This window comes from Ambystoma mexicanum, chromosome 6p, assembly GCF_040938575.1.
Source record: "Ambystoma mexicanum isolate Mex_15411 chromosome 6p, UKY_AmexF1_1, whole genome shotgun sequence".
Classification (NCBI taxonomy): Eukaryota; Metazoa; Chordata; class Amphibia; order Caudata; family Ambystomatidae; genus Ambystoma; species Ambystoma mexicanum.
The window spans coordinates 625,806,922-625,833,742 of NC_090935.1; the positions used below are offsets into that span (position 1 = coordinate 625,806,922).

At 51.4% G+C, this 26,821-nt stretch overlaps 1 protein-coding gene across 3 annotated transcripts in view; it reads right to left on the reverse strand.

The window, feature by feature from the left end:
• Positions 1-26,821, reverse strand: part of HEXB (hexosaminidase subunit beta) — a 903,874-nt gene that overhangs the window by 136,293 nt on the left and 740,760 nt on the right. The window lies entirely within an intron of this gene.

Genomic DNA, 26,821 nt, shown 5'->3' on the forward strand with positions numbered 1-26,821 from the left:
TCACTACTTAAGAGAGAAGTTAAGGGATCAATTGGCAGATCAATGCCTGTGGTTCACTTAATGCAAGATAAACTTTCTTTCAAAAATGGTTTGATCTTGCTGCAATTCCACCATTAATGAAATAAGAGTGCTCTGAGTGAGTAAACAGCGCTAACAAACCAAAGAAGCTGTAGGGGACATCTTACTCCGCTGCGAAGGAGTGAAATACTATTGAAAAGGATTTGTAGAACTAATTTTTCACCTGAATACAAACGAATGACATGGAGGTCCGAGATCAGATGTCATACCAAGCTAGGGCAAAACATGAAACGCATAAATCAGACTTCGACTTGGACATACAGGAATGAGGGGGCTTCATATGTGGCTACAATTTAAAAAAAGAGAGGCACTCTTTCGGGTTGTTCCCCTATAATTAGATCTTCAAACTTGCAATAGTCCTTCCTTCCTCCCCTCTTGACGCTTGCGTTAATGATCCAGTGCCGGATTTCCTTATAAGCTGATCTAGCAAATGCAAGAAGGGGGAAAAGCTTGCTTACAACTATCGAACATTAGGGGGACTTAATTGTGGTATAGTGGTCAGTCTTCCAGACATATAGCCCAGGGGTGAACTCCACATTTTGCAAAACCAGTGAGAGTGGAGAAGGAAAAGACGTGGTGGTGTTTTTCTTTGCTACCAAGTCCCAATATTGTAATGGTTTTTGCTGCTGGAAACAAGCAGTCCCTTAAACAGCTCATACTTGCAGAAAGCAAGCACCACTTGTTCAACAGGCAGAGCAGTTTATGATGTCCTAATGCCAAACAGTACCTAGTGTTTGGATTAAGATGCTGTACAAAAGTTAGAGCCAGATGGGCAGGGAGAAAATAACATTAAGTCAGGGACCTTCAATCCTCCGTTGGGTTTGAAAGGGAGCATGGTGCGACGTGCAACCCTGGGGAGCTCTCTTGTCCAAACATTTTTTAATATTTGTGACCATATGTTGCACACAGCATTTTCAGGAACAATGACTGGGTGGGCGTGAAATATGTATGACCACCCAGGAAGGAGGGTCATTTTGATCACTGCAATCCTGTCAATCATGAAATTCTATGTGTGGCACACTTGAAAAGGTTCAGTTTCATATTTCGTAAGGTTTCAGGTAAGTAGTCTTGATAAAGGAATCAATGGGATTTCTAAAGGTAAATCCTCAAATGTTAGATTTTGTTCGTTTTCAAGAGGAACCCAAAAAGGGCCGGGAAGGCAGCAACCCTCGACTGTACTTCAGCACATTTTTGATGTGTGATTAATTTATTTTAAACTTGAGATCCTGCAAAAGGTATCTAGGAGAGATACAATATGAGGTAGAATGGAAATATGCATAGAAAAGTAGTTGGTCTGTGTATAAGCTATTATGTTGTATGTGGCCAAGTTAATGTCGTACATTACCTAATTTGAGCACACTTTAGGTAGTAGTTCCACCAAGAGGGTGAACAGGATAGGTGAAAGGGCAAACTTGACAAATTTCTTGAGTGAGAGGTATAAGATCTGAGTAGGTCATTCACTTATACGCATAGATGGGTGGGCATACTTGGCAAATACATAATTTAAAGTTCAGCCCAAAGCCAAAATGCTTGATCACATTCTGTAGGTATCTCCAATTAAAGCAATAGAATGATTTCAGTCATTAGCACTACGGGAAACTCCAAAATCCCTCGTCAATAGATGCCATCGGTCTGAAGGCTTGGGATAAACCCAGTTTGGCCAGCATGGATTAAATGCACGGGAACTGCTACTAGACCGTTGGTCACAATGCACGTTATCCTTGCACGGTTTGCCAGCAATGACAGTCTATTTGCTAATTGGTGTAGTTGTACCCGGGAAGAACACCGATTACCACTCCGAGGGCCATTTGGCTGCCTGTCTCTTGCAGTCGTTCTGTGTTGATCTTCATGGTTCATTACTACAATTTATTTTCATTACAGGTGTGTCAGTAGCATGCATTTCTCATAGGTTTATACACAGGAGGGACAGAAGAGTCTAAAGATGTCAGCACCACCAAGTGCGAAAAGTGGAGACCTTACTCTGCTTGCGCCTGTCCATGGAGGGTCTTCTGAGTTTGCAATGCCTTTCACAGCAAGAGGATTTCTGAGATCACGCTGTTTTAGAATTGGCTACCTCCGTGGCTTTAGTTAGATGCAACTCATTTGCAGGGATGTTGAAGGTATCCAGGGCAGCTGGGAGCAAGAAAAACTGATGTTGAGTCCCCAAAGGGAAACATTATCTTAAGGGGGAAACCCTCACCAACTTTGTTGTAACCAAGTTGTAAATGGCTACATGAGATGTCACTGTGCAATGGTGCCCGGAGCAAGGTCCTTCAATAGCTTGCTGAAGGACCTTCTAAAAGCGATTCTGTCCTGCGACCAAACTTTCTGGAGAATAAATTTCTTGGTTTTAAAATAGTACAACCGCTTGAGGATATCAGGAAGCACACATTTACATGGTTGAAAATATGTAAAGACCCTACCTGTTCAATTTAAATTCATAGTAGTTGTGGATGTCTTGCCAACAATAGAAACTAAGAGCACCTGAACATATTTCACAAGATCATTTATAGATACCTCCTTGGGGATCCCTTGCAGCCTGATGGTATTCATCAGCAAGCGGTTTTCGTTGCCCTCCCGTTTGTCATCAGTGCAGCGTTGATGTGCTTCCAGCTAAAGAATCTCTGCTCCAGGTCGGACTGTGAAAAATATTGATTGCAGCAAGGACAGTACAGTTCCTTTTTTCAACCACTTGAACATTATGATTCAAGTGACAAAAAGATTCTCCCATTTCTTGCATGGATAAAGCCATTTGCTATTTCAATGCTAGGAAGCGAGACACATCACCTTTGGTGGCCGGGTGGCTTTCTCTTCCAGGCTAGGGTCAACATTGGTGGAAAGCCTTTCAGATTTGGGAAAGCCATGGTGGACGGCTAAAGCGCAGGGAATCAGGGAGAAATTGGGGCGTGGCTTGGCAGCCATGGACTAGGCTGCTCTTCTGATGAGCTCCTGGATCCGTGCATTGATCCGTACGAGTGCAAGCTCTTTAAAGCGTTTTTTCCAGTGAAAAAATAAGACCAGGGCAATTGGAAGGCAAGAGGACCCTAATAAATGCAGTTGTGTTCAAAACGGACGGACCCGTAAGAGGTAATGAGGCTTTTAAGGATTCAATAAGTGCCGTGGGGTCGGCAACAAAATGGCCGCGATTCCAGGACAAAGGAGCCCCTAAATGTGAAGACCGTCACCGAACCGGAGACTCCATAGCGCAATAAAGTTTGCGCTGCTGAGCCAGAGAGGACAGCAAAGGGGCTGAAAGGAGCACGCCCGACAGGACGCTAAGGTACAGAGGAGCGCGTCTAATTGCACGGAGCGCTGAAAGACTGCTGGAACGGAGGGTTCCGTGTGAACTGATGCGGACCCTCCGTAGGCAGCCCGAGTGTGGCAGAGACGTGAAAGGTAGGAGATCGGCCAGAGCGGGCGAGGAATACCATTAAAAATAAAACTCCCATGACGGACTGAGACACGGAAGCCCTCATGTAGACCGTGACACTAGGCGCCCGCTCCCAGTAAAGCAAAGTGCACTTGTGTACACACACAGCCATACCGAAGTGGCGAGGCTGTAAGGATTAGCAGGGGAGCCACGCAACGCAGAAGGAGCATAGGTGCGCAGCGCCACGACGCTATGGAAGCAAACTGTGCGCAGTGGCAGTAAAATAAACATTATTAGAGAAACTAAGGCAGAACCGGGACGGAGAGGAAGTGTCCGGAGCAGCCACTGGAGCACCCTCTCTGTAAGCCGGCATTCACTATACAACGTGGGCAAGGAAACTGAAGGCTGGACCACGAGAACCATGAATAAAGAGATGGTTACTGCAGGGATGGCCACCCATGCGGTGCACTGATGGCATGATAAGCCTGTTGAGGAGGAACAAAAATCTAGCGAATTCCAGTGGTGATCCTGGGGGACGCCCAGGGCAGGCTCAGCAGCAGTTGGATGGACATGACATGTGGATGAGCTTGCTATAGGGCTACAGCACACCTGGGACACAGCGGTGCTTGTGCAGGGCGCATTCTGGAGACTGAAGTTGTCGATGCGGTGGCCCTACCCCGGATGCACTAGCAGGTTTGGAGATGGTGGCTGGAACAGTGGAAGCGAACAGGTCTGTAGGTGCGGCAAGCAGAATGGGGCTGACAAACGCATGAGGCAGTGCCACCTGGATGTACTGATATGTGCACGACTGGATGAGAGCTGCACAACGGCTCCCCTTGAGGTGGGCGTGCAGCAATGAACTCCGCGGAGGTCTGGAGCACGGTGGTGGTGGCAGAGAGGGTGCGCCTGCTGGCCGGCAGGAACAGGTTACAGGTACATTTCCCCACGGAAATCAAGAGGAGACAAGGGAGGAGAGCCCACTCGGAGCGCAACCTCTCGGGCCGCCACATATTGCAACTCTCTGAAGTGGATGCTCCAGTGCCTGACTGCACAGGAGGAGGCACGATAACACTGCAGAGCCGGAACCAGCTGCGCCGGGACGGTGGCACAATGTCAGTGAAAGGAGTGAGGGCCAAGAGCAAGCAACCTACTATGGAAACCTTAGCGAAAGCACAGCAGACTCCCTCCAACCCCGGCGCAAAGTGCGGCGTCGGCCTCCGCGGAGTGCACCCCAGAAGGAGAAAACCATCAGGCCTTGGCTGCTATAACAGAACTGAGCACTAGGGGGCAGCCATGGCAGATCTCCGTACGGCCTTGGAGAACAAAATAGACGCTGTAGGGAATCGAAGTCACCCTGCTGCGACAGGATGTCAGAGCACTGGCAGAAAGGACAAGTGGCCTGAAGAGCGCGGTCAAGACGAACACGGAAGTCAGTACAAATAATGCGCAAGAGGTCCACATACTAAAACAGGTTGCTAACCTCGAAAACCGGGTGGAAGAAGCGGAAGGAAGGGCAAGACGCAACAACATACGGGTGGTCAGCCTGCCGGAAGGAGAAGAAGGTCAAGACCCCACGGATTATGTGGAGAACATGATTCTGCAAGTGATAGGGGCAGATAAACTTTCACAAGGGTTCACGGTTGAACGCGCGCATCGGGCCCGGACGAGGAATCCCCGGGCCGGAGCCCCACCGGGAGCAATAATTGCAAAAATCCTGAACTATAAAGACAGAGAAGATCCTGGAGTATTTCCGTAAAGGGGGAACGATAGAAAGAGCATCCACTAACATCACGGCATATCCTGACTATACTATGCTGGTACAAAGACAGAGGTATAGCTACGTGGCGGTCAAAAGGAGACTGCGTGCGGCGGGAATCGAGTACATGCTCTTATACCCTGCGAAACTGAAAGTTTTGCACCAAGGTAGAGCGTTCTTTTTTGATACCCCAGAGGAAGCTGTGAAGTGGCTGGATTTGCAGGGCTGCACAGAGCAAGACGAGGAACTGGATTGCCAGAAGCATGACAAGTGAGGAGAATGTAATGAGAACACTGAAGGGATAAGCTGGAGGGCAGTCCTAGCACGAGGTTTCGGGACATTTGAACTGTATTGTGTAGTTTACGGACCTTGTAACCCTGTTGGACTGGAAAATAGCAAATAAGGAACAAGTTACTTACCTGTAACTGTTGTTCTCCAGCATGGGTCTGGCATGGATTCACATGCTCATGAATATTCCCCGTCGTCAGGCTGGGAATCCTCGGTAAAGAAAAAACCAGTATCAGTTTCGTTTCTGATCTGTCTTTCGTAGTAATATCCAATCACTGGTCTCTGCGTCATACTGACCACAGCCAATGACTGCCCTCTACCTAAGCACCGCCTCTGGCAGCCATCTTCAGATTTGAAAGCATGTGAAGTGGCAGTATGACCAAGTGAAGAGCCGCAGAGGGGTAGGCGGGAGGGTTCGCATGTGAATCCATGCCAGACCCATGCTGGAGAACAACAGTTACAGGTAAGTAACTTGTTCCTTCTCCAGCATGGGGTCTGGCATGGATTCACATGCTCATGAATAAAGAATACATAGCAGTACACACATGCACAACCACGGGAGGTGGCAAAGGCTCAACATTAAGCAGTACATCCAACTCAACATTAAGCATCTTACCTCCTCACCAGGCTCACCTCAGGCGAACAGGTTGCGCAGCACTGCTTGGCCGACCCTGGACTCCTCCCTGGAATCCCGATCGACGCAGTAGAATTTCGTGAAGGTGTGCGTCGACCTCCACGTAGCAGCCCTGCATATGTCCAGCAGGGGCACACCAGAAAGGAACGCCGTGGTAGCTGCGATCGCTCTGGTGGAATGGGCTCTCGGACGGCCAGGCAGCGGTCGGTTTGCCAACCGATGACAGTACATGATACAGCCGGAGAGCCATCTGGAAATGGAAGCCTTCGAGAGAGCCTTCCCCTGATTGACAGGTCCAAAGTTCACAAAGAGTTGTGACGTCTTCCGAAAACACTTCGTGCGGTCCACGTAGAACTTCAGCGCTCTAGCCACATCCAGCGAGTGCAAAGTCCTCTCAGCGGCGACGGGAAGAACACAGGCAACACCAAGGGTTCGTTGAGATGGAAGTCCGACGGTACCTTGGGCATGAAGGAGGGGTGCGTCCTGATCACTACCCTCGTGTCGTGAAAAGTCAAGTACGGGGCCTTGCATGAAAGGGCCTGGATCTCTCCCACCCGTCGTGCGGAGGTGATGGCCACAAGAAACGCTGCTTTCCACGACAGAAACTTCAACGGGGCCGAGTGCAGAGGCTCGAACGGAGGTCCCATGAGCTTGGTCAGCACCACGTTGAGCTCCCACGCCGGGGCCGGAGCCTTCACCGGCGGGAACGATCTGAACAGTCCCTTCATGAACTCTTTCACCAGACGATGAGACCACAAGGACGTCCGGCCCGTGGTTCTGGTGTATCGGGAGATCGCAGCAAGATGAATCTTGATGGACGCGTGTGCCAGTCCAGCTTTGGCCAGCGTCAGCAGGTACGGCAGTACCTGGGGAGCCGTAATCCGTAGAGGGTTAATCTTCTGTGCGTGGCACCAGACAGAGAACCTCTTCCATTTGTGTCCGTAGCATTTAAGAGTCGAGGACGCCCTGGCCTTTGCATGAACCTCTCTGCAGTCGGCCGGTATGTCGTATCCTCCAAACTCTAGCGCTGCAGGAGCCAGGCCTGCAAGTTCAGCAATTTCGGGTCGTGGTGGAGGATGGCGCCTCCTTCCCTGGAGAGAAGGTCCGCGTCCGCCGGCAGCTTGATTGCCGGGGACGCTGACAAGTCCAGAAGGTCCGGGAACCATATCTGCCTCGGCCACGCAGGTGCGACGAGGATCATCCTGCACCGTGACCTCTTGAGCTGGTTGACGAGCCGGATTAGCAGTGGCAAAGGAGGGAACGCGTAGAGGAACAGGCCCTCCCAGGGGAACGAGAAGGCATCGCCCATGCTCCTCGCCTGGGGAAACCTGCTGGCGAACCTCCGGCACTTGGAGTTCGTCGTCATCGCGAACAGGTCGATCTGGGGTGTGCCCCACCGTCGGAAGAGGCGATCCACTAGATCCTGCCGTAGTTCCCACTCGTGGCACGAGCGCAGCTCCCTGCTGAGTGAGTCGGCGATGGTGTTTTTTATCCCTGCCAGATGAAACGGCACCAGAAACATCCTTTGGGCGACGGCCCAATGCCACAGGTCCTGCGCCTCCTTGGACAGCGCTGGGGACCTGGTTCCGCCCTGTTTCCTGATGTAAAACATGGTGGTGGTGTTGTTGTCGGTGAAGATCCTCACCACCTTGCCCTTGAGGGACGGAAGGAAGGACCTGAGGGCCCAGAACACTGCACGGAGCTCCAGGACGTTGATATGGAGGGACTTCTCCGTCGGGAGCCAAAGGCCTCTCGCGTGCAGATTTTCGGTGTGCACTCCCCACCCTTCCAGGGAGGCATCGGTGGTCACTGTCTCCTGGTGATCTGGGGTCTGGAAGTCCATGCCCGCCGTCAGATGCGTGCGGTTGCCCTAGCACCGGACTGCTCGGCGGAAACTCTCGTCGAGTGTGATCCTCTCCTCGAAGCTGCCCGTCGTTTGGATCCAGCGCGCGTCCAGGAACTCCTGCAACGGGCGCATCCGGAGCCTGCACATGGGAATGAGGTAGATGCAGGAAGACATCATTCCGAGGAGGGACTTGATGGACCTCACCTTGGCCGCGTCGGAAACCAACATCCGCTGTACCTTGCCCAGGATGGACCTGGTCCTTTCCTCCGACGGGGAGGCCAGAAGAGACACTGTGTCGAGCTTCGCTCCCAGAAACAGTGCGTTTTGCGCGGGTACCAGGTGAGACTTGGAGTAGTTCACGGAGAATCCCAGGTCCGTGAGAAGTCGGACGGTCCTTGCCGTGTGATCCAGGGCGAGCTCCCTCGACTTGGCTCGGATGAGCCAGTCGTCCAGGTAGGGGTAGACGTGGATCCCCTCGCGGCGCAGCTGCGCCGCCACCGGTGCGAGGCACTTGGTGAATACCCTGGGGGCCGACCGTAGTCCGAAGGGGAGGGCTTTGAACTGGTAGTGACGCCCTTGGACCACAAACCTGAGGAATTTTCGGTGCCCCTTTAGGATGGGAATATGGAAGTAGGCATCCTCCAAATCCAACGACGACAGGAAGTCTCCTTCCTCCAGCTGACCCAGGACGTGCTGGAGGGTGACCATCCGGAACTTTTGCGCCTTGATGAACTTGTTCAGACGTCGCAGGTCCAGGATGGGGCGCCATCCCCCCCGTCTTCTTCACGAGGAAGTATCTCGAGTAAACTCCGGAGCCCCAAAGTCTCTTTGGGACGAGTTCGATGGCGCCCTTCCTCAGCATCGCCTTTACCTCCAGGAGAAGTTGAGGGACGTGAAGTTCTTTCCTGGCCACGGGGGGGACGCGCGGACACCTTCTTTGAAATTCGAGCGCGTGGCCCCGGGCCAAGGCGTCCAGCACCCAACGGTCGGTGGAGATGGACTCCCACACGCTGACGAATCTCGCCAGCCGGCCTCCCACCGGGGTGCTTCGGTGGGGGCCCGACCCCATGGTCGGTTCAATCCTGCTTCGACGAGGCTTTGCCGCCTTGACCTCCTTGGCGACGACGGCGGGGTCCGCCAGACTTGCCTCGTCCTCTGTAGGCCTCCTGAGCCGACGAGCGGGCCGCTTGACGGTAGGTGGAGAAACCGCCGCCTGAACTTTTGGAGGCGCCCTTGCCTCCGCTGCTCCGAAAGGGCGTCCGTCGTTGTTGCAGAACTCCAAGGGCCCGGGCCGTCTCGGTGTCCGCTTTAATGGCCTGAAGGGAATCGTCTACTGTTTTCCCAACAGGTTGTTCCCATCGAAGGGCATGTCCAGGACTCTGGTCTGAACGTCTTGACGGAAGTCCGTAGCCTTGAGCCATCCACGCCGCCTAAGGCAAACGCCGTTGCCCAACTGGCGGAACCCGGTGTCGGCGATGTCCGTCGCAACGGTAATGGCGTGGTCCGAAGCCACCTCACCTTCCTGCAGGATCTCCAGGGCCTCTGCCCTCTTGTCGTCCGGCAAGAAGTCCAGTAGGGGAGCCAGTTTGTACCAGAGCTCCCTGTCGTAGCGGGCCACGATAGCCAAGGCGTTGGCCGCTTTAATCGTCGTCGCCGCAGACGAGATGACTCTGCGTCCCATAGCGTCCAATTTCTTTCCCTCGCCGTCCGGTGGGGAAGTCGATGTGGAGGCCGCACCCCCCCGCTTTTTTCCTGGCCGCCGCGGAGACGACGGAGTCCGGGGTAGGCTGCGCCCAGAGGCACAGGGGGGCCGTGTCCGGGACCCGGTACTTCTTCTCGTACCGGTCCCTTCTAGCTGGCGTCGTGGAAGGGTTCTTGAGGAGGGTGAGGCCCTCATCCCAAATGTCGTCCAATAGAGGCACTGAGAGGACCGTCTTCCTCTTGGCCTCGCGCCGCTGATAAAGGAAACCTTCCTTCTTCTCCTCAGGGCAGAGTTGGAAAAGCTCGGATGCCCTGGTGATCATGGAGTGGAACGATCCAATCTCGTCGGGCGGAGAAGCCCTGGTGGGAGGCGACGACGGTACATCCTCGTCGTATACCTCGTCGTCCGTACCCGTCGCTGCCGTGTCAGTCCCCGTATCATCCCCTGGGGTGGACGGGGAGGAGGGCTGGAAGGGGCGCGACGGCTGAAAAGGAGGCGGAGGGTGGATCCTTCTTTTCTTGGTAGGGGGAACACCAGAAGGTCCCGGTTCTGGGTCCCCCGACGGGAGAGGTTCCGTCGGCAACGGTAGTCTCGTCCTTATCTCTGAGCATAAGGACTGTATAGCCAACAAAATGGCCGCCGAGCTGTCTCGCGGCGCTGGCAGAGGGGAATCCGACGGGCAATCAGGGGCCCCGTCGGTACCCTCGATGATGTCGTCGTCGCCTGCGTCGGGATCCATCCTGACGGGCCGGTCTTCTTCCACGCCGAGGCCGTGGCTTAAGACTTCGACCAGCTCCTCCTCCGAGGTTGAGGCCGAATCTACGACGACGCCCTGCCCCCCCTTTTTCTTCCCCACGGGGGATTTCACGGGGGCCCTATCGATGGGCACAAAAGAGGACTCCCTCCGAGGTGGCAGGGAGACTCTGAGCCCCGAGGTCGCCACCACTGGTGTAGCCCCCACAGGCTGAGCCAGGGCCGCCGCGACAGTTTCGATAGAGGGCTTGGCCGGATGGATTAAGGCCTTCACCACCTTAGGTGCGCTCACCGCCTTATCCTTGAGGGGGGGGACACTGCCTCGCTCCCCCTCCGATGGGGCCTTCGAGCTCGACCGGGGCCTCTCCAGGAGCTTCGTCGGGTGCTCGGCCTTCCTCTTACCCGACCCAGAGCGTTGGCTCGTGGTTGATGGTGCCGGGGAGGGTGCGCCCTGCCTGGCGCCCGTAGAGCCCGACCGTTCGGCGCTCCCGGTGCCAGCGGACTCGCGGTGCTTTGCCTTGTGTTGGACCCCCGTCGCCGGGGCGTCCTCAAAGGTCTTAGAAGACCGCTCGGATTTCTTCTTCTTCTTCTTCTTCTCGCCTGACGGGCTCTTCCCTTCCAGCCAGTTGGCAAGACGTTGATGGCGGTCCTTCATGGTCCGCTCCGACATGTTGCCGCAAAACGCACAGTCCTTCTCCACGTGCGTCTTGTCCTCATGTAGGCAGTAGAGACAAAAGGAGTGTTCGTCCTCCTTAAAGACGTTCTGCAGCTGACATCCAGGGCAGACCCTGAACAGCTTTCCGGACGTCGAGCATCCCTTCTCCTGGGCCATGTCCGGGCCTGAGAAACTTCTGGAGTCCTCCAAGAAGCATAGCTCGACGAAATCTTCACCCTTGAGGGGCGCAGACGAATCCGACACGGGTCCCCGTTGATCGGATGGAGAGTCGGTGGAGCTTGAGGCTCTTTTGACCGGAAAAACGAAGTTTTTGAGAAAAAACGTGAAAAAATAGCACCAATGCTCGAGAGCAATAGCACGAGGATCCCAACACATGAACGTGCGGTAAAAATCTGAAGATGGCTGCCAGAGGCGGTGCTTAGGTAGAGGGCAGTCATTGGCTGTGGTCAGTATGACGCAGAGACCAGTGATTGGATATTACTACGAAAGACAGATCAGAAATGAAACTGATACTGGTTTTTTCTTTACCGAGGATTCCCAGCCTGACGACGGGGAATATTCATGAGCATGTGAATCCATGCCAGACCCCATGCTGGAGAACACACGCAAGTAAATTGGGTAGCACTAGGCGCAGTTAATCTAAAATTATAGGAGCGACAGGACGAAGGCAACCTACCCCCCCCCCAGGGAGAGTTAGTAGGAAGGCTGCCATTAGGGCGACTTTACCCTGCAGAGCTGCGAGTACAGGCTTTTGCCAGAAAGGGCTACATGCGGGGCTGCCCGAGATCCAGGGATGAAGCTGGGCAACAGTTGGGGAGGGTGTTGTTGGGGGAAGGGTAGGAAGGTGAGAGGGAGGGAGGGAGGGTTTGGTGTGTTGATAGTTAGGGGAAGTTTTGTTATAGTTGGGGAGTGTGCACAGTTGGGGTGCGAGCCTACGCCTCGGGAAAAACGATATGAACCATAGGAGACCTTAAGATAGTTACTTGGAATGTCAGGGGGCTCAACAGCTATCTGAAAAGAAGAACAAGTTACTCTCTTACCTGGCAACGTTGTTTCGATGGGATGGTCTGACGATGTATTCCATATCTATGACAGTAATCAACACAGCTGTGCTGCTTCGGAAAATCTTCGGCGTCTGTGTCGACGTCGATACGCCGCCCTCGAGGATACACGACGCCCATAGGCTCAGTTGTAGTTGTTTCCCCAGAACGTGTGCCACCAGTCTTCTGCCAGTCTGACACACAAAGCCTTGCGGAAACATAAGCTGCAATTGCTTAAAAAATTCTGTAGCGGGGAAGGTAGCGAGGGGACGATATGGAATACATCGTCGGACCATCCCATCGAAAGAACGTTACCAGGTAAGAGTAACTTGTTCTTCGTGGGGATTGGGTCCTCCAACGTATTCCATATCTATGGCAGACTCCCAAAGCAGTACCAATGCAAGGAGGTGGGAAAAGAATTTAGAAAACAGAAATTTAGCATGCCCAATCAAATTGCGGAGTAAAGGACCGCCTTGCCAAAGGCCAGATCCTGCCCCCAGATGGCATCGAGGGAATAGTGACGTACAAAAGTATGTACCGAAGCCCAGGTGGCTGCATCACAGATGTTTCGAATAGGAACACCCCTCTGCAGGGCAGTAGAGGCAGCCATACCCCTGGTAGAATGGGCCCGTAAGCCGACCGGTGGGTCCTTACCCGCCAAGCGGTAACACTCAGAGATAGCCAAAATAATCCAGCGAGACAAAGTCGGTTACGTAACAGCCTGTCCCAAGCGCTTTCCAGCGTAACCAATAAAGAGCTGATCGTCCACTCTGACTCGGGACATACGTGAAATGTAAAAGCTTAACGCTCTCCTAGGATCAAGCCTATGGAGCCTCTCCTCTTCCTTACCAGGATGTGGAGGATAAAATGCCGGAAGAACAACCTTCTGGCCTAAATGAAATTCCGACACCACCTTCGGAAGAAAAGAAGGGCGAACTCTAAGGACAATCCTGTCCTTTTGAAACACAGGGAAGGGTGGCTTAACTGAAAGTGCCTGTAACTAACTCACTCTGTGAGTGGAAGTGACCGTAACTAAAAATACAGTTTTCAGAGTTAAGTCTCAAAGGGCATGAATGCAAAGGCTCAAACGAAGCACCTATAAGAAACTTGAGAACAAGGTTCAAATCCCAACCGGGCACCTGGAAAGGTGACGGAGGGAACACATTAGTAAGCCCTTTCAGAAACTGAGAAATTAAAGGAATTTTAAAATAGGAACACTCTTCAGACGAGCGCTTAAATATGGACAGCGCCGCCAGGTAACCTTTAATGGTACCCACTTGAAGGCCCCTATGGGCCAAAGAAAGAAAAAAAGACAGAACCATGGGAATTTCACATGCAAAAGGATCCACATTCTTAACCCTGCACCAGTCGCAGAACTTTCTCCAACGGCAACGGTACAGGGACTTTGTTGCGGGCCTTCTGGCCGAAAGCAACACCTCCATCACGTCTTCAGGGAGGTCCCAATCCTTATACCTCAACCTTTCAGAAACCAAGCGTGAAGGTTGAGGGACCTGACCTCTTGATGGAGAACCTGACCCCCCCTCCCGTGAGAGCAGATTGTCTCAGTAGGGAAGACGACGTGGAGGGCAGATGGACAAGTCGAGAAGGTCCGGGTACCACATCCTCCGGCCCATGCCGGAGCAATGAGGATCATCCGGGAAGCGAACCTTCGTAAACCTCCGCAGCACTTGCGGGATGACGGGGTCTGGAGGTAACGCGTACAGCAGTGGGAATGACCACTCCACCACGAACGCGTCTCCTAAGGCTCTGTTTGGAGGAAATTCCCACGAGCAGAACCTCTCGCACTTCCGGTTGACACTTTAGGCGAAGAGATCCACTTGAGGGGTCCCCCAAATGGCGAAGATCTCCAGGAGAATCTCCTGAGCCAACTCCCATTCGTGAGAGATCGCGCTCTGCCTGCTCAGAGCGTCCGCCGTCTCGTTTTCGTCTCCAGCCATATGAACTGTCGAGATCGAAACTTCCTGCTGGATTGCCCAAAACCAAGCTGCATCGCCTCCCTGCACAGAGGAAGTGACCCTGCCCCCCCTTTTTGTTGAGGTATTGCATGGCCATTGCTGTCCGTCAGGATCGGGACATTCTTTCCTCGCACAGTCGGCAGAAAAGCCTTCAGGGCTAGCCTGACGGACCTCAGCTCCAACAGATTGATATGGAGTCTGGACTCCGACGGAGACCAACGACTGCTGTCAACTCGTTGGCATGAGCTCCCCATCCCATGAGGGATGCGTCCGTCACGATCGTCACCTCCGGCCAGGGCAGCCAAAATGGAGCTCCCCTCATCAGATTGCCTTCGTCGGCCCACCACAGAAGGTCCTGGGTGACCGAAGACGGCACCTGAACAGGGTCGGACATCCTGCCGGAGGACTGAGACCACTGGAGCTTGAGTGCCCATTGCAAAGATCTCATCCGCAACCTGGCCTCTGGCACCAGAAGAATGCAGGATGCCATGAAGCCGAGCAGTCTCAAGAACTCGAACGCTGGGAGAGTCCGGGCAAGTTGAAACTTTTGCACCATCTGCTGAATGTGATGAGCCCTCACCAGGGGAGAAAAACACTGCCCCAGGGATGTACTGGAGCCTCTCAGTTGGTGTCAAATGGGACTTCTTTAAGTTGAGGGAAAAGCCCAGCTTGTGGAGGGAGTGGCAGGTGACTGACAGATGATCCAGGACTTGCTTGGGAGAGCGCGCCCTGATCAACCAATCGTCCAGGTAGGGTTAGACGTGAATTCCCCCCTTTCCTGAGGTGCGCTGCCACCACTACCATGAGCTTGGTGAAGACCCTCGGGGCGGAGGTCAATCCGAATGGCAGGACCCGAAACTGAAAGTGCAAGTCGCCAACCGCGAACCTCAGGTACTTCTTGTGCTTTGGATGGATCGGCACATGAAAATAAGAGTCCTTGAGGTTGAGAGACACCAACCAGTCCTGAAGTTGAAGGGCCTGGAGGACTTGAGAGAGAGTAACCATCTTGAACTTGTCCTTCCTGAGGAGTTAGTTCAAACCGCGCAAGTCCATGATGGGTCTCAATCCCCCGTCTTTCTTGGAAATCAAAATATAAGGGGAATACCATCCCTTGTTCCTCTCCGCTACAGGCACCAGTTCTATGGCGCTTTTCTCCAGCAGGGATTGAATTTCCTGCGCAAGGAGCGGATCGAGACTCTTCAAAGAGAGATTCCCCGGTAGATTGTCTTGAGGCCTCTGCCGGAAAGGAAGACAGTAGGCGTGGGTTATGATCTCCAGAACCCACACATCTTTAGTAATGGCGCGCCACTCTGCAAGATGCTGCGCCAGCCTTCCCTCAACCGGCGAACCATGGGACATGGCCTCATGACTGAGCTGAAGTGGTTGCAGCGTTGCCTGAGGGCAAAGAGGCAACAGCCCGAGCGGCCTTGGCACCTCGAGTACCTTGTTTTCCACCTCTGGCACTCCTACGGTGGCCTCTTTGACTGGCAGCTCCTCTCGCTTTACCAAAGGATGAGTAATAACGAAAGGAACCTCTCCTCTCCATTGCTGTCCCCTAGGACGATAAGGCGGAGTTTGTCGAACTGCAGCGCCCAACGACTTTGCTGCAGCTTTTGAGGTCTGCAACCTCTCAAGGCTCTCGTCGGCCTTGCTGCCAAAAAGATGTTCCCCGTCAAAGGGCATGTTGAGGAGCCGGGCCTGCACATCAGGCGCAAACCCCGACTTCCGCAACCACGCAAACCTGCGTATCGCGGTGCTCGCCGCCATGGACCGGCTGACGCAATCTGCCATGTCCAAACCCGACTGAACGGCCTCACACATGGTTCGTCCCCTTCGGGAATATGTTCAGCCGCCAAGGAAACAGTTCCACAGAGTGTTTTGCAGAAAACACTTTCTTCGCCCAGCCGTCAAAACGCTTGTCGTCCCTATCAGGAGGAATGGTAGGGTACAACGCCGGCTTTGCTGGGGCCGTAGCCGCCTGCACCACCAAACTCTCCGGAGTAGGGTGCTTGGACAAGTAGCAGGGGTCGCTACTGGCTGGGCGGTATTCTCGTAGCAAAGACTTGCCCACTGCCGGGAGACCATCCGGAGCAGTCCAAGCCGCCACCACCCTCCTCTGTAAAGCAATATGAAATGGCAGTACCGGGTCAGTTGGTGGACCAATGTCGAGGATATCCGTAAGGTCATCCTGAACAAACTCCCCCGGGGGAGCAGACCATCCTAAGTACTCGGTGACCCTTGACATAAGGCGCCGGTACGAAGAATCGGCATGAGTGCCAGGCTCAGGCCTACAAAACTCCACCTCCGGAGGGGTGTCGCGCCCACTAGCATCATGCAGGGACTGCCTCAGGTCCTCAAACTGGCTAGCGCCCGAGAGAATCTCGTCTGGTACAGTGTCAGGCACCATGCCATCATCAGAGCCCTCATCCACCTCTGAAATAAACTCCAGATGGCGGTAAGAAGGCACAGAACTGTCATGATTCCTACCCCCAGGCATCCGGACCAGGTCCATCTGTCCTGGGCGCAGGCATCCAGACACTTGGGAAAGACCCAGCAGCCCCAGCCAGGGGCTATCTGGGTACATTCCTGGCGGCGTAGGCGCCAGGCTCATAGAAGGGGTCAGTCCTGGCGCCATAGGCGCCAGGCTCATTTGCTTTCACTTACCTCACGCAGACCATGTTGCTCAGCATTCAAGCCAATGTGAAGTCTGAAGGGGGGCTCACTGTGCCTGCAAGCCAGCATCCAGTCTTCTGCCACGCCCGCCTCGAGTCTGGAGATCCTAGAGAAAAGGAAGAAAGAAGGAAAAAGGTTAGAACAAGAACAATACTTATTTCCTCACCTGATTCTGGATCCATCGCGCCTTCGAATAGGAAGACAGACATTTGATGCGCGTCGCATCGCCTGCTGCAGCGCACATTATTTGATGCGTCGCATCGCCTGATGCAGCGCCGCGCTATACTCACCAGCCTTAGCAGCACCTCCACGATCCACCTGTTTTCATCATTTCTTCGCCAAACTCCGGCACCTAAGAGGAATAAAGAACAGCAAGGTGAGCCGAGAGAATAATAAGGCAATATTAGTCACCACAATAGACTTACCTGATTTTACCGCCGGAGGCATTCTCTCCACGGGCCGGAGCAGTCTCCTTTCATCTTCGCCGAACTCCGGCATCTAGGGGGAACAAAGGAACAGCCAGGTGAGCCGAAAGAACAAACCAAGGGAATCTCCTTCACCATAAAAGACTTACCTGATTTTATCGCCGGAGGTATTATTCCTCAAAACACCATAATTCTCACTCAGCACCTGTAATAAGGGAGAAAGCAACAGATTACATACAGGTGTCATTTACCGGACAGTGTTGGATACTACAGACTCTTACCTGAACTTTACCAGCCGCACGAGGCAATCTTCTCTAGGGTCAAGCTGCAAGGAATCGGACAAGAGTGAAAGTCAGACATTTTGAACTCTTACGAACTATATACTTACGGCTCCTCGCCAGGAACCTCAGAGTCAATATTGTTCTGGAACTCTCCAATTCCTTCGGACCAGTGAAGTAACTGGTTATCCACGCGCCCCTGCATTCTACACAGGATGGAGAGCTCATCCTTTAAAAACCTAAGGTGAGAATATAAAAAGAGACAGAGGTGTTTAGAGGGAAGAACAGTGGGGGGCGCAGGGGGTATCACTCAAATCCACGGGTGGCTAATTCCCTTTCTCCACTTTCAGGAGAATACTTTGTCGGGTCAAGCAGACAAGATTAGGTGGGCCAGTCCGGTCTGTCATCTTTGCACTACGCGTCACGTGGGTGGAAACCGCAGCTGTCCAGTTCCGATCGACACCCCTGTGGGAGCCAGGTGAGCGTAACAAGAACTTGCACCAAAGCCATGTTTGACTTTAGGCAGAGCCTTTCTAGGCGGTTCCCCCGAGCCATGGGGTACCCCCGTCGACACAGCCTCGAAAGGCGTTGAGTGAATCGGCGTCGACAGCGCTGACGCAGTCCTCGAGGCCGGGGCCCCGAGCGTGTCACTTGATGGCCGGGACGCTGATAGCATCGACAACTTCCTCGAAGGAAAGCCCCCGAAAGAGTCCGTCGACGACCTCGGCGTCAACGTCTTCTGTGAAGACACCACAAGTTCACACAGTCTCGAGCGCGTCGAGGACCGGGACCTGGACCGAGCATGCTGAGAACAATTTCCCTTGTCCGAGTGGGACCTCTCCCGCGAATCGTGATGACCACCAGAGCCCGAAGGCTTGCGAGCGGTGTCTCTCGGCGGATCACGACCGACCCCACTCGGAGGCACGGACGGACCAGTGCCCTGCGATTCGAGAATCGCCAAAATTTTCTTCCCGAAAGAAGCCCACTCCTCCGGCGTCACATGCTTGGTGGAGTAAGCGACCCGCCGACGGGCAGAGTCCTCGGATGAGGACGGGGAAGGTGACCGATGACGGCGCTTCCGGGAGTGCCTCGAAGAGGCAGAGGAGTGGCGAGACCGACTCCGGGACCAAGACCCACTGAACTTCCGACGACGACGCGGAGAGTCGCCCCTCGAGTCGTCCGTCGAAAGCCCCGCAGATCTCGACTTCCAGAGCTTGGACACCTTACCTACCGATAACTTCTTGCGCTCCCGCAAGGCTTTCGACGTGAGCAACTGGCAGTCGACAGTCATCCGTGTCATGGGCCTCCCCAAGGCACCAGAGGCAGGCGTTGTGCGAGTCCGTAACCGACATCTTGGACCCACAGTCCCCGCACTTCTTAAAGCCCGGAGCATGAAATACTTCACAAACCGGTTCAAAGAACCGAGAAACAACAGAAACTCCAAAGAGTCGAGGCGCGCCGAGATTCCCGAAGCGAACAAGTTTGCGGAAAAAACGAAACTGAGGCTACGGGCGTCGTGCGTCCTACTTATAACATCCAGTGACGTCGGCCGTCGGAGGAGGTCCTCGAGGGCGGCGTATCGACATCATCGACGCAGGAGCCGAAGATTTTCCGAAGCAGCACAGCTGTGGTGATTACTGTCATAGATATGGAATACGTCGGAGGACCCAATCCCCTCGAAACAAGGTTATGATGTACCTGCGCAGACAGAGGGTGGACATAGCCTTGTTACAAGAAACTCATTTGACGCAGGAAAAACTGGAAGTGTTACGGAAGAAGTGGAAGGGGGCGGTAGTAGGGGCAACATACTCGGCCTATGCAAGAGGGGTAATTGCATGGGTGGCCCCACATGTCCCCGCTGTCGAATGCAACACCCACATGGGTGTTGCATTCGACAGCGGAGTCGGATGGCGGTTATTAAAGGGCTGGTGGAAAATAGGGAGATATGTGTTGTAAATACCTATGCCCCGAATCAGGACACGACTGCGTATTTTAGAACCCTTTATGGTAAACTCAGCGGTAGCGTGGGGGAAGGTTGTACTATGGGGGGGTAATTTTAATTGTGTGTTAAACCCCAAAATAGATGGATCAGACACAAAGGTAGACAGGCCCACTCTGGCTGCAAAGACATTGCAGTCATTAGTGGCAGATTTTGGGCTGGACGATGTGTGGAGGTTACGCCATCCACAGGAAAGACAGTATTCGCACTTTGCGGCCCCTCAGGGCCTATACACTAGACTAGATTATGTGTTTGTCACGCAGGAACTAATGACTGACATAACTCAGGCGGAATACAAAGCAAGGGTCCTCTCAGACCATTCGCCATTGATGGAAGTGTGGCAATACCGACCCCCGAGGGGAAAGATACCCACGTGGCGCCTGCGTGCAGAGGCGCTAAAAGATAACGTATTCAGGGAGATATGCGAGAGGAGATAATAAGCTATTCTGAGATTAACACTGGCAGCGTTAAGACAGCGGGCACACTCTGGGAAGGCTTCAAGGCGTGGTGAGGGGGATTGCTATAGCCAAGTCTAGGGGACTGCAGACTGGGATCCTGACGAATTGCAGGGAGCTAAAAAGGAGCTAGAAAGGGTGTCGGAAAGGGGTAGTAATACCAAGGAAGACACGGAAACGATACTTGGCCTGCAACAGAAATGTGCAGTATACTGGGAAAGACTATGTAACCTCAACTATAAAAAGTATATAGAATCAACACGCAGAAGGGGACAAACCAGGACGAGTTCTGGCATGGCTATATAAGAATGAGACCCCTAAACCCCCAATCAGAACGATAGTGAAAGAGGATGGGAGCATAGCAGCCACACAAGAGGGGGTCAACCAGTAATTTGCAGAGTATTATAGATGCCTGTATGGGGATGAGGCAGGAAACAGTGAAGAGATACGAGATACATTGGAAGATATCGGACTACCACAGATCAGTACAGAGGAGAGGGAGGAGCTAGATGCCCCGATCACCCTAGAGGAATTAGAAGAGGTAGCAAGGCAGCTGCCCATGTGCAAAATCCCAGGAAATGACGGACTCCCAAGCAAATTCTATAAAGCATATAAAACTGAGGTACTCTCCTCCCCCCCCACTGCTAGAGATGCTTAACGAAGCATATGAAGTTGGGAAATTACCAGAATCCTTACAGGAAGCGGTCATTATACCACTTCACAAACCCAATAAGCCTGGTAGCGACTGTGGCTCTTACAGGCCCTTGTCGATGTTAAACCAAGACAGCAAAATTCTAACAGCAGTCTTGGCAAATAGATTGAAGAAGGTCATTAACAAGTTAATACACCCTGATCAAACAGGATATGTCCCGAATAGAAACATCTCAAATAACCATAGGCGACTCCACTGAGTCATTGAACAGGCTAACGGAGACTCAGGCGAGATGGCGATAGTATGATTAAACGCGATCAAGGCATTTGACTTGGTCAAATGGCCCTGGTTAACTGCGGACCTAGCCAGTTATGGTATGGGACCAGGATACCTCAAATGGGTCAAACTGTTATACAGCGCACCACTTGCTAGAGTGAAGACAGGAGCTGTAGTTTCTGAGAGATGGCAACTCAGTAGAGGCACCAGAGAGTAATGCCCATGGTCGTCCCTGTTGTATATCTTAGCCTTAGAACTCCTCGCGATTTATTTGAGGCAGCAACATGATGCGATAGGTATTGTCGCTGGGGAGACACCACATCTAATTTCATTGTACGCAGATGATATGTTAATGTACTTGCGCTATCCAGAAGAGAATCTCCAATATAGATTAGAAGTGATGGAGAGGTTCGCAGAACTATCAGGCATAGCTGTGAACCCGAGTAAGTCATGCATGTTCCCGTTGGGCAGGTATAGAGGGCTCCCGTTAGGGCATTTGCCGATTCTAGAGATACCATGGGAGGTTAACACATTTAGATAGCTTGGGGTAGATATATATCATAAGGTAGAAGCTGAACATAGGCATAACACAGAGAACAGTTAAGAAACTGGAGAGTAGCATGAAGTTTTGGGTGAAGCTCCCCTTAGCAATGATGGGACGAGGGGTGATGCTCAAGATGGTGGCGCTACCAAGATTGTTGCACTGCTTTGCGAACATCCCATACTCAATACCCAAGAAATTCTTTGTTAGGCTGAGTGGCATATGCAGAGAATTCTTATGGCACGGGATGAGAAACAGTAGCCCTGTGGAAATTACAAAATCCATACGAGAAAGGAGGCATTAAATTACCGAACTGGGAAGTCTATTATGTAGCGAGCCAATTACAATAAGTAGCTAAATGGCTCTCTGACGAGCCTACCTTAGAACACAAGCTTTTTCAGGGGGACTGCGCTCCATACTTTCTACAAGAGATGATATGGTTGCCTAAATCGGAGTTGGAAGGTCGCCCAAGGATGATGAGCCTTGGGTGTGGGATGTGGCGAAGAGCGTGCCAGTTGATGGAAAAGCCATCCCCGTGCTCCCCGCAGACCCCCATTAGTCACAGTGGTGGGGAAAGAAAAGCAACTAAGGTTAATGATTAGGAAGCACTGGGAACTGGTGGGGATAGTGACGATGGGAGATCTGTGGCAGGAGGGGAAGATACTGGAATTTGGGGAGCTAGTGGAACTAATGGGGTTGAGTGTGGGGCAATATATTATGTATCATGGGGTGGTGCAACGAATTAAAGATACCTGTCTGAGGTGACATTGGCGGAGGAACCGGATGCCACAATTGATATGATATATGACATAGCGGAAGGGGGACACAAAACATCCAGATTATATGAGATGATAATGTCCAAAGCGGGCAAGGAGGTGGTGCAACTCAGACTGGACGGGGAGGAAGATGTAAGGGCCCCGATGAGTGATAGGATGTGGGAGAGAGCACAAGGAGATCATAAAGTATCAATAAATGCTCAATTACAGCAGATACAATTGTATATAACCCACAGGGCATACCCGACGCCTCAATAGATAGCTAAATTCAAAAACGCCGGACGTCAAGTGTGCCCTAAATGTAATGAGGAAAATGCGGGAATGGTGCATATGTTTTGGGTGTGCCCACTGATAGAGAGATACTGGGGTGAAATAGCACAGAAGATGGAAAACAAAGGGATCCGTATGAAGGTGGATACCGCATGGCCTCGTTTGATAGGAGGGTTTTCCAGGCCAATAAAGCTCAAACATGTGAGCAAACTGAAAGATTTAGCGTATGTCCTAGCAAAGAGGAGGATTGCGATGGGCTGGAAAGCATGTCATAGACCAAAAATGGAAACGTGGTGGAAAGATCTGCAGAAGTGGGCGGAGGCAGAAACTGTGGTATGGCAGGAAGCGTGTAAAGGAGAGATAGAAGAAGCTGGATCCCTATTGGGTTGGAGGCAACTGATAGCTGAATTATTTGGGCCTTCAAGTGATGGACCAACTGATAAAGACCCAATGAGTTCTGTCAAAGGAATCCCTACTGCAAGAGATAAAGACTGGAAATGAGGGGGAGTAGGCTGGGGAGGGAAGTGGAGATAGAGTGGGCTTGAATACAGTAATGTAGGTTTATTGGTGTTCGACATTATGCATCCACTGTAAGTTTGGTTTGAGTTGTTTTTTGAATAAAATCAATAAAATTGTTTTTAAAAAAAATCAGGGAGAAATTGATGCAAATTAGGCTTATTCTTAAGACAGTGAGTAAGTAGGGTAGAGGGTGGGGTTGGGGGTGGATAATTGGCCCCAAAGCAAATTAGTAAAGAAACTCCACCATCCACCCTGTAACCAACTCAGTTCTTAGTGAGGTAGGAGGAATTACAGTACAGCCTAAACAAATGCATCAAGCCAGTCTGCTCTGCAGTACCAACAGCAGCCAGGCAATCAGGGGTTGCAATGATGAGAGATTAAACTCAATGTTTCACTGTGGCGCAGTGTGAATGACTGCATTTGCCCCCAAGCCTTTATGTAACTTGCCCAGGAAATCTGCAGTGTCAAATGTATCAGGGAATGGTGGGTGGAGACAATGCCTGACCTCAAGGCCCCCAAATAGAACATAGGCAGGGGCATGGGCATGGGGTTTAACCCTTCAAAAGAATCTTCTCTCATATCAGCTCCACCAGGGGGTTGAATTGTGCAGGGCTGCGCCTCAGCAAATCTTCAGTTAATAAAGCCCAGTCACATGTCCCAGGTTCAGTATAAAGCCGGCGGTTAGACCGTAATGGTGCACATGGGTTCGCTTGGTACAACAGCCTCACATTGCAATTCAGGGAAGTGAAGGGGTAGGCTCCACTCCCACCAGATTTCTCTTCACTGTCTCATGCGTTGTAACAGAGTTATTTTAGCCAGATGCCAAGAGAAAGAGGGCGAAAAAGCAGCTCTCCTCACAACTAGGTGGCCCTTCAGAGACAGTTGCAGCACCAACACAAGGGTGGGGGTTGGGGGGTCTTCAGTCACTCCACTGTCACAGCCCATTCAGTCCGTGGCCCGATCCGCTCCTCGTGAGGAAGCCATCTTGGAGTGCTCTGTGGGTCTGGATAGGAAAAGGCTGCTTCCTCAAAGCTCAGTATTTAGTGAAAAATCCCTTCATTGCGGCTGGGCGGTGTTCCTGTATGTCCTGCCTACAATGTCCCAAACTCAGCTTGTTGCATGGTGATCGAGGGCTGGCTCGAAAAAAATGCTGCAGTGCTACGGAGTGATAGAGGATCACTTCTTCATTGACCCTCGGCTAGGCCTCGCCAAATCTGGACAGCAGTTTAGTAAGAAAGAAACCAACAGTAGGCTGAACAGGGAAGAGAGGTGTACATGGATAACATTCTCGACAATCAGGGTTGCATTAAAGTTAATTTTAGGCAAACATTTTGACGGAGTTCATGCCTTCAGATTAGGACAGAATCCATTGGGAAAGGTTTTGTCTAATGTCCTTGTGAGGGTAGCTGGTGGTTGTTCCACAGTTCAGGTCAAATTCAGGCATTGAGTAAGGAGATAATGTGTGGTATACTATGCCCTGGATATTTAGGCACTTTAAGATCAGTTCCGTGGTTCATGTTAGCTAGAGGTCTTGGATCAGTTCCTTTTGTAGTCCAGCATGTAAACTATTGCAGTATTCCTAATCTCTTATGAGCCTGGCTATGTGGTAGATCAAGAAGTTTCAGAACTTCTCAGCAAACCTAGTCAGTCGAAGATATTTGTTAATTTTCTTGTGGCATTAATAAGAGGTTAAGAGTCAAAGGTTATGCTCCGTTTTGTATCACTTTCTCCTGGCTGGGGGGCAGGGCTCAACCCAATGACATGGGCCAAATAAGACAGTTAGACTACCTTTACCCAATAGGCTCACTGTTTTGGAGTCAAACAGAGGTGAGACTCCTGCACACAGAGTTGGGAAGCTTCAAGGCATCCACGTAAATTATTCTGATTGCCTTCATCCTTCTCTAGTGTGACCATTCACTGCAAATCATTTGCGTGGGCTTTTAGAAGCTATTTTGAATGTATTTATCGAGGAGGGGAACAAAAGGCCTCATGTACATACTAAAAAGAGACTGAGATGTCTAAGCCTTGATGTATGCCACTTGGTAGGCTTAGAGGATCGGGTATGAACTGAACCTTTTTGACCAGTGGGGGCCTGCCAATAGGGTGCCTGCCACCCCTAAAATGTTCAGGACCATCAGGGTTCCGTAGATCAGTTCCAAAAAAGACAAACATTTACAGTATGGAGAGAGTGCCTTTTACTCACTCCACTAACGCAAACACATTCTTCGTATTTGCAAAGAATCTCAAACATATTTAAATTCTCTGCAAATAAAAAGACTGGTGTGGCCCCACTGCACTTCACAGCGCTGTGCAAGTACCAGGCCAGCGCCATTAAAAACCTTCGAGGCGGCAGCACCCTTGGTAATGCAGGATGACATTTTTCAATAGGCGCTGATGCGATTATTGAACACTAAGAGCGTTTATTTTTCATTGTGAGCCCTTCTTACCATGTGTCCATGGTAAGCAGTATTTACAAATGAAAATAGAACGCTCTCCAACATGTGCATGGCAAGTAGCGCTCAGAATCAAAAGTAAAGACTGCTGGTTACTTACACCGTTTAGTCATTTTGCACTGTGGAATGCAAATGTGAAGGGCAAAAGTAGCATATATGCTTGTATGCCGCCTTTTGTTCCCTACATTTGCACCCTGCAGTGCGAATGAGAATTTGGTGGTGGGGAGCCGTGTACAGTGCAGTGCAAATGGTTCTCCACCGCCAAATTAATAATGTGTTGAAAATTAGCTCCAATGAGTTTCGTAGGCACAATCTTAATGTTTCTTTGCAGAAACCACTAGTAGTTGGTCAGGTCTGCAAAGAGCAACACTTTAGCATCTTGATGAAAGTAGATGCTGACCCTTCAATTCTATCCCCTAGAGTCCGTTATATTTCACTGAATATCACCGCAAATGTATAAACAAGAGCTGGTCTAGTATACTAGCTTTTGTGACAATGATTAAGAAATTTGAGGAAAAAGAAGAATCAAGTTACAACAATACGAAGACTAAACCATGTCCTTCACAAACTGCCATGTGAATACCCCCCATGGTGTGTGCAGTCTTGTGGAGATGCATAGGAAGTCACATTTGTCAGTAATCCAATTGGTGTAGGGGCAACAAAAATATAAGTATAGGCGTGGTTGTAGATGTAGGATTCACCCGACCATGGAAAGGGTGATAGATGCATGGAGACAGACTCTGTGGTATGAAAGCAGCACCATGACAACACAGACCTGGCTACAAACTGATGAGAATTTGGGTTTAAAATTAGGTATAAAACTCGGCTCGTTAGATGAATCTAGATGAAGTCGACGATGGGCCATTCATTGTTGGGGCCACAGATTTCTGAATACCCTTCCTTTCTGCCAATGCCCAAAAGTTCCATTTCTTAGGATCACTTCACATAACTTGCCGCACTAAGCCTTTCTAGGGTTTCACATTCCAAATGTTTCAGGATTTAGTCTAGTTGTAATTTGCTATGAAAGCATAGTAATTGGAGAGCTTTACCAGTGTTGCTGGAATCAAGTGCTTGAATTTTGTAGAATGATTGTCTGGCTTGACCAGAGGATTGGGTGTAGGGAATGTGTGCAGAAGTGCTGCCGGGCCTTTTAGAGCCTGTAGATGAGGGACTGGACCAACGAAAAGCGGGTGTGGAGGGAGAAATCAAGAAATCAGATAAGTAGGTGTTAAAAAGTTTAGGGTGGGTAGTTCCTTTTATGGAAGGGGTGACTCACTCATGCTTATTCACTGCTGCTGTTTAAGTTGGTTAATAGGCTTAGGGTAAGCTAGTGTTTATTTGTGGGCCAGAAATGCTGTAAAATAGTTTTTTGGCTGGACAGTCTT